The 6,992-nt window shown below is 40.6% G+C and overlaps 1 long non-coding RNA gene and 1 other non-coding gene across 2 annotated transcripts; both read left to right on the forward strand.

Annotated features, from left to right (window-relative positions):
- Positions 1-1,714: 1,714 nt before the first annotated feature.
- Positions 1,715-1,803, forward strand: trnat-agu (transfer RNA threonine (anticodon AGU)). The gene is given in 2 exon segments: positions 1,715-1,752; positions 1,768-1,803. It is a non-coding gene; the product is annotated as a tRNA-Thr (tRNA).
- Positions 1,804-3,052: 1,249 nt separating this feature from the next.
- Positions 3,053-3,990, forward strand: LOC147309428 (uncharacterized). Its single transcript, XR_015125608.1, has 3 exons — positions 3,053-3,149; positions 3,273-3,333; positions 3,467-3,990. It is a non-coding gene; the product is annotated as an uncharacterized LOC147309428 (long non-coding RNA).
- Positions 3,991-6,992: the final 3,002 nt, after the last annotated feature.

Genomic DNA, 6,992 nt, shown 5'->3' on the forward strand with positions numbered 1-6,992 from the left:
TTTGGTCCAACTGTTCCTCACACCTGACTGGTAACAAGATGGCGCTGGTGTGTGTGGTTGCTCATCTGTCACGCCCAAGTTTGTTTCTGTTTCTATTATTTCTGACCTGTGTCATTCACCAAACAAAGTCTCTGCTCAGGTGTAATCGCCAGACATGATGATCACCTTTTATTGAAAAGGTCGGCACCGCCAGGCCTCTTATCACAGCTCCCGACCCCTCTGTCTCTGTCCCTTGCACTGCTGATTTTACTCAGTCTGAGCTTGTGATTCTCTCCATTTCAGAGGATGCGGGGTGTCATATTAACCCCGCAGGTTCCCCCAGGATCCTTTCCCTCCACAATTTTTAAAAGAAGGTTTTCCTAGTATAGGGCAGTCTGTCCTTGACATTATTAACAGCAGTCTGTCCTGTGGTGCGGTTCCTGCAATTTTCAAACATGCAGTAGTGCAGCCACTGCTTAAGAAACCTGGCCTTGATCACACAGTTTTAGCTAATTATAGACCGATTTCCAAGCTGCATTTTCTTTCCAAGTGTTAGAGAAAATTGTTTTGTGTCAACTGAAATATTTTATAGATGTAATGGCATCCTTGAGGTTTTTCAATCAGGATTTAAAACCCTTTATAGCACAGAATCTGCATTCTTAAAGGTTTTTATTCTGGTAACCACGTTGTTCTGGTCTTGCTTGACCTGACTGCTGCCTTTGACACAGTAGACGACAAAATTCTAATATCTCGATTACGGTAAATGATCTAGTGGGTATTGGTGGCACTGCACTTAATTGGTTTAGTCTTATTTGGTAAATAGAACTTTCTCTGTCAGCTTCTCGGTTCCAAATCATCGTCTGCTTCTCTGTCATGTGGCGTCCCACAGGGGTCAATTTTACGGCCACTGCTCTTTTTACTCTATATATTGCCTTAGGGTTTCGTCCTTAAAAGGCATGGGATCTCTTTTCATTGTTCCACTGATGACTGTTAAAGCAGAAGGATGGCATCTCCATAAAACCTCGCTTGGCATCTCTAGATGACATTAAAGCTTGGTTGGCTTTAAACTTCTTAAATTCTAATGATAAGAAAACAGAGGTGTTGGTGTTTTGAACTAGTGGTCCTTGCTGATTTGGGACTCCTGGATGTTCTTACTGACCTTGGTTTTCAGTTGGACAGTGATTTTAAACTGGACAGCCAAGTTAGAGCCTGTGGTGAAGTCCAGTTTTTATCATTTAAGGAGACTGACAAGAGTGAAATCTTTTCTTTCTCTGCAGCACTTTGAAGGGTTTTACTTTTATTTCCTCAGTTAGTTATTATTACTCTCTTGCTCTCTAAACTAAACTGAAATACATAAACTCACAATAGAACGTAAGTGAAACTAAACTAAATTAAAAACAAATGAAGAAAATGAAAATGCAAAACTAGAGTAACTCTGCAGGATTCCCACCCAGAAGCTGACTAGTGTGAGTGGGCATCAAGGGGCAATGGAGGAGGCTGACTGTAGATGAGCCTGGAGTTTAGAGTGTCGTGGAGAGTTAGCAAAACAAAAACACCGTCGCACTTTTAACCCCTGACTTTGACAGACATCGTCTCTTTTGATGCGACAACCTCTGGTGATTAATATAAAAAAAACAAGATTACCTTTCATGTGTTTCTGTGTAAGCTCAAATTGGTTTGATGTGTGGAGGTTTTCTCAGTGTTCATCAGTCACTCATCTGTGTGGCGTGTATGTGGCGCTGTGGCTTAGTTGGTTAAAGTGCCTGTCTAGTAAGTGTTAAACTAGAAAACAGGAGATCCTGGGTTCAACTCCCAGCAGTGCCTAAAAGATATAAGCTTTGTCTGTTCTCAGTCATCCACAGCCTGTTAGTCTACGGAGATCGGAAAGATGAGTGCCTGGATTCCTTTAAGTGCAATGTTAAAATAAGATCTTTAAAAAGCACAAAATGATTTAATATGAAGGCAATATGAGCAGCGAGGGACTGGCTGTTAGTTCAGCGAGAGAGTTATTTGTAAAGAAAACTATTTTCATTACCAGTCAAAACTAATGTGCACACTTATGTCTGCATTTTTGTTTTGTTAAATATGAACAAAAGAACAGAAAGTATAGACCCACGTTCGGCGCGAGCACATCACGATAAGCACTGGGTAACAGACGTCGCCGAAAACGTCAAAGCACTTTTGCAAATATGCGATGTCTTGATAAACCAAATAGATATTTGAAGTTCATACGGCTACTTTCTGAAAATATGTTAAAAGTTTATTTTGTGACGCAGAAAGATAAATTAGAGTAATATGAAAACTTAGTAGCGGCTGCCATTGTTGGAAACTGTTGCACTGAAATGTGAGATTTTAAAAAGGAGCTGTTTCCTGTGACTTGGTTTTTGGGGATGATCCTCAGTTTGAGTTTCTTATGTTCAAATCCCAGATGAGCCCATTTGTTGTTTAAGACTTTGCCGCCTCCCTGTTGATTTCTGTAATTTGTTACTATCAGGATGTCCTAAAAACTCCACGGAAAGCGTTTAGCTTCAGAGCAAAACTGGCAGGAAACAGAAAGACAGCATTTTTCTCCTATATTGACTTTTCTCCACTGGATTCCTGTTAAATCTAGAATTTAATATAAAATACTATTTTTACTTTTAGCTTCTACTTTTTTACATCACACTGTGCACAATCTCTGTGGAATTAATCCTAGAATAAAAACTAGAATCAAACACAGAAACCGATGACTTTCTGAGCTTTCAAAACAATCTTTCATACACTCTTCTTCATTTTTTTACTCTGATGTGTGACTTTGGGAAAATGACACAATTAACTGTTTGGCTTGTTGGTCTAGTTTCAATGGGAGAAATGTCCCTGTCTCCCTTGAAGGGAGTCTTCCCTTGGAAGAACTCGCCTCATGGGTGGAGAGTGCTCTTTAAAAGGAGCTGAGCAACAAAACCAGTGATACTTCTGAGGCTGTTTCCAGCTCTGTGTCAGAGCAGAAACAGGTTTTTGCTGTCCCATCACTGCCACTCTGCACGATCCCAGCACTGCTCCAGAGAAACCTAAAGGTGGTGTTCACAGAGAGACAGTTAAATATTCTTGTCCACCCGTTTCATTTGAAGCATTACCATGAGCCAAGAGAGATTAAATATTTGGAAGAGATGACAGGACTGACCTACAAACGGGTGAGTGTTTTTCAGCTTACTGAACATAAGAAATTGAATTTGTGTTCAATCTTGTCTCCAGTGAACTGATTAGATGTTTTCTATTTTCTTCCATCTTTGGGTAAAAACCTGGTTTCAAAACAGAAGGAGAAAGTTTAGGAGGAGGTCACATCCTCAGCATCTCAATCAGGGTGTCCCATTTCATGTAAGTATCTCCTATTATTAAACTTTGATTCAGACATCTGGGTAATTCATTCATTAATTTCATTTGAAATGTGTTGAATTTGAAACAAGAACTTTGTATTGTACTTTTACTGACTGTGCTGTCTGTGATTCAGTTTCAGGGAGAGGGACAGCCCCCACTCAAGCAGCAGTACACCCAGCACCTGGAGATCAATTTAATCAGAAGTGGTGCAAATTATCAGGCTGTGGGCAATTTTGCGGTTGGACCTCAATGGATCTTCCCCACCTCACCCCAGTTGTTTGGCTGGTCGATGCTACCAGGCAACGGCAATTATGAATTCAACCCTGTTGCCGATATGAACAACAACAACTCAGGTTTTCACAACACAACTTTTGAAGGAGCAAGTGGAGAGCCTTGCCAGCAGCTACTGATCCTTTAATTACAAATATTGTAATGTATATCAGATTTTTTGTATTAAGTTTGAATCTTCTTGTCTTCATGTAGCTCAACACAACAGAGTCTCAGATTTGGTCTCTTCCAGTAAATAAAAGGAACGGGGTGAATTTTCGGCCCTTTATTTTTAACTGTTGGATTTAAAATAAATAGATGAACTAAAAAAATTAAAGTAAATAAAATTCTTCGAGCTGACACTTCCTGTACTGTGGCATAAAGAGGAAGTGTGATGGCTCACCTGGTAGTGGTGTGCCACACTGCAAAACCTGAAATATAAATGAGTTTGTCTGAACAGCACTTTGTGCAGGGGTCTGGGTTTGTCTGAGAGGTTTCCCTCCTCCTCACTAAGTTTGTTTTGCTGCTCTTTCCGGAAAAAAACTTCTCTTTGTCATCTCTTGTTCTTTATAAACTGGTGGTGTTGCCACAGTAGAGTGTCTCTCAGTTTGTGTGCTCATCTAAAGGTAAGCACCGAGCTAACATTACTGTGAGTTCAGTTCATGTTGAGTTTAGCTCCTGAATGAGGTCTTCTGCTGCTCTGCTCGGTGTCTGTTCACAGTTTATTGTGAACACGTTGAGAGAAGAGTGAGAGAGTGTTTGGAGAAAAACACCAACTAATCATTAGCTCAGCACGCTGGGAGAAGTTGAGCGTTTGCTGGCTGAAAGTTGGTGCAGAAAAGTATTTTCAGCAGCCCTGCAGCTGCTTTTCTGCAGCCTCATTTCTATTTGAAGTGATAACAGGAAATGGATCAGAAGGATCTGCTGCAGTATCAGGGTCACAATAAACTTTATTGTCCAGCTGCTGTGGATGAACACAAGCGTGGAATTCAATTGTTAATTAATGAATTGATTATATTCAAATCTCTGATTTGCAATGAGGATAAGGACATAACAGGATGTGGGGAGTGTAGACCAATGTGAAATTGAAAACTGAAAACTATTGTGCTGATGAAAAGAAGCATTACAGTTGGTTAGTTTGGGGTGTGAAACTGGAGCTTTGTGGTTTCAGTTGGTATCTAAACAAATGAAAGAAAAAATCAAAGTTATACAATCTAAAAAAAAGGAGAATTAATCTAATGTCTTCCTAGAGTTGTTATAGCACCACACAGACTCATCTGGGATTCGGACCAGGGACCGCTCACACATGAAGCAAGAAACATTCCCTAGAAACAACAAGTAGGCCTGCAGAGCGAGAGCGAAGTGCTCTAATAGGGTGATATGGTACTACAAGGTCATTAAGATAAGATGGGGCCTGATTATTTAAGACCTTGTATGTGAGGAGCAGGATTTTGAATTCTGGATTTAACAGGAAGCCAATACAGGAGAAATCTGCTCTCTCTTTCTAGTCCCTGTCAGGACTCTTGCTGCAGCATTTTGGATCAGCTGAAGGCTTTTCAGGGAGTTTTTAGGACATCCTGATAATAATGAATTACAGTCGTCCAGCCTGGAAGTAATAAATGCATGAACTAGTCTTTCAGCGTCACTCTGAGACAGGATGTTTCTAACTTTAGAGATGTTGCACAAATGGAAGAAAGCAGTCTTACATATTTGTTTAATATGTGCATGGAAGTCAAAAATGACTCCAAGGTTCCTCACAGTGTTACTGGAGGCCAAGGTAATGCCATCCAGACTAAGAATCTGGTTAGATACCATGTTTCTAAGATTTTCAGGGCCGAGTACAATAACCTCAGTTTGATCTGAATTAAGAAGCAGAAAGTTAGAGGTCATCAGGTCTTTATGTCTTGAAGACATTCCTGCAGTTTAACTCATTGGTGTGTGCTTGATGTTTGTTGTGTATTTGCTGCTATGACAACTAATCTTTCCTCTGGGAATAATAAAGTCTCTGTGATGCGCTCTTATATATATATTTATATGGCTATTTATTCCATGTCAAAAAAATGGACTTCAACATACCTGCCTGGCAATGTATTTTCATTCAACTGTGCACTGTTGGATCATAAACAGAATAACGGTAAGTGCCTCAATAAATATCTCGACGTGGGACTGACATCAGTAAATCGAGTCTAACCTGCAGATGTTCGGTGTAACAGAGACAGACACAGAGCAGGTTTGAAGCTGAAGACTTTATTCAGAAAAAACAGGGCAGAACATTTTTTATATTTTGTTTTAAGTAGAATTTAAATGCTGTTTGGGGAAAAAAATCATTTAAAAGTGTGAAGGAAGTTTGTCTCCAGGGATGATGGTTTGTTTTTAACTCCTCTAACCTTTACTGCTACTGCTCCTCCTGCAGCCTCCACCTCTGTTTTTACTGCTGCTCCTCCCCCTGCTTCCTCATGTACTTCCTCCTCTGCTCCTTCTCTTGCTACTATGTTTGCTTCTCTTCCTGCTGCTCCTGCCTCCACCTTTGTGTTTTTTACTGTTTCTGCTGCTGCTCTCACTCTGACTCCTGTACATGTTCCGCTTGCTGCTGCTGCCTCCACCCATGTTTTTTCTGTTGGGCCTGCTCCCACTGCTGCTCCTGTTTCCCCATCTTCTTTCTACTCTGCTGCTCTCACTCTGTCTCCTTTCCCGTCTATGGTTTCCTGCCTGTTATTATTATTAATACAAAACTCAGAATAGCTGCCATCTGTATAGCAGCTGTGACACTAACTCAGAATTACTCGTTTTATCACAGCGAGGCTGAGGCTGCCCATTGACCACGCGAGCTCGAGAAGTGACTCTGTCAACTCCCTCTGTCTATGGTTGTGTGTGTGCTGACATCAACTTCAGACTGAGTTTCAGAATTTGATTTGTCATAAACTTTTGTAAACACAAAGGCACTGTCTGCCCATTTGTGAATGTACATGTCAGTCTGTTTAAGGATGTTATTGCTATCATATATGTCTGTACACGTGCTACACGGGGAGAGATAAGAGTAGAGGAGCAGGAAGTTTCCAGCGCTGTTTTGGCTCAATTGTTCTAGTTTTTGAAGAACTTGATATTCTGCGTGTTTAGGTTTTAGGTTTTAAAACCCTGGCTATAACCAGGTTGTTGCCTACATAAACTTTACTGTTCTCAGAGTTTCTTTCCTCAATGACTGTCCTCACTTTTTCTTCATAGCTTCTTTCTCTGAGGATTTCATGAAGTGTGTTGGTGTCGCGCTGCAGCGGGATGTTTGCAGCTAGACAAAAGTGTCCATCTATCCTGTACCTGACAACAAAGAGAGAAGAACACAGAAGCTTTAATGTGACACAGAAATTCTGTATTTGCCAAATGAGAAACAAACATCT

The sequence above is a fragment of the Aulonocara sp. 'chitande type north' Nkhata Bay genome, linkage group LG17 (assembly GCF_057382095.1).
Source record: "Aulonocara sp. 'chitande type north' Nkhata Bay isolate Kocher_YH1m ecotype deep benthic linkage group LG17, A_spYH_male_GT1.1, whole genome shotgun sequence".
NCBI classification, from domain to species: domain Eukaryota; kingdom Metazoa; phylum Chordata; class Actinopteri; order Cichliformes; family Cichlidae; genus Aulonocara; species Aulonocara sp. 'chitande type north' Nkhata Bay.